The sequence below is a fragment of the Octopus bimaculoides genome, chromosome 4 (assembly GCF_001194135.2).
Source record: "Octopus bimaculoides isolate UCB-OBI-ISO-001 chromosome 4, ASM119413v2, whole genome shotgun sequence".
Classification (NCBI taxonomy): domain Eukaryota; kingdom Metazoa; phylum Mollusca; class Cephalopoda; order Octopoda; family Octopodidae; genus Octopus; species Octopus bimaculoides.
The window spans coordinates 40693109-40694458 of record NC_068984.1 but is presented as its reverse complement, the minus strand read 5'-3'; positions in this window follow the sequence as shown (position 1 = coordinate 40694458).

The following is a 1350-nucleotide window of genomic DNA, read 5'->3' as shown; positions in this document are numbered from 1 at the left end:
CACACACACACACACGCTATCGTTTGACAACTGATGGTGGTGTGTTTATGTCCCCGTAACTTAGTGGTTCTGCAAAAGTTACCGATAGAATAAGTACTAGGTTTACAAAGAATAGGTCCCACGGTCGATTTCTTCGACTAAAAATCCATTTAAGGCGGTGCTCCAGCATGGCTGCAGTCAAATTATTGAAACAAGTAAAAGAAAAGAATAAAATACATTCATGCATGCGTACATGCATTCTTACATACATACATATATATATACATACATACATACATACATGCATGCATGCATGAACCCAACTGAGGCAAAAACACGTGACCACAGCTGACCTCATGTCTTCAGACGATCAGATGTTTTTTGACATAATGCTATATAAGTTTTGAAGAATTGCTGATTTTTGAAGTTATCTACCACCTCATTTGGAACTGATACCAACTGCCACCAAGCGATTGGTCAACCTTCACAGGAAGCTGAGATGATTTCAATAAAGCAAAAATGTTATTTGATGTACTCCTATTCGTCTTTGTTGTTCAAATGCATGACACTAACCCCTCTGAGTTATTTCTCTTAACTCATTTCCGTTTCTCTTACGCATGTGTGTGTGCGCGTGTGTGTGTATCAATATATCGTTATGTGATGGACTGGACTGGACTGGCACTCCGTCGCTTACGACGACGCGGATTCCAGTTGATCCGATCAACGGAACTACCTGCTTGTGAAATTAACGTGCAAGTGGTTGAGCACTCCACAGACACGCGTATCTTAACGTAGTTCTCAGAGATATTCAGCGAGGCAGAGAATGTGACAAGGTTGGTCCTTTGAAATACAGGTATTACTCATTTTTGCCAGCTGAGTGGACTAGAGCAACAGGAAATAAAAAGTCTTGCTCAAGGACACAACGCGTCGCCGGGAATTGATCTGACGACCTTACGATTATGATCCGATTACTCTAACCACTAAACTATGCGCCTTTCTGTGATATAAACAGAGACTCAATGCTCTAAGGAATAACGAAAACAAAATCATAAACATTTAAGAACATGCAAGGGAAAATAATCTACAAAGCCGCTGTCCTCTTTCGTTCTCGCGTCTTCTCTCTTCTACCATTTCTCTTCTCTTCTCTCTCTTCCATTGATTTCGATGTAAAACAAAAGTCAAAGGAACATAACTTTCACATTACGGCAAGAACGTCACTATCAGGAGCGTCACTTTTCCGTAACGCGGATGAATATGCCAGTATACTCGATGCATGCTGTTGAGTTTATTCGTTTAGTCGTTCATTATACATGCACACACGCACACACACATACACACACACACACACACACACACACACACACACACACA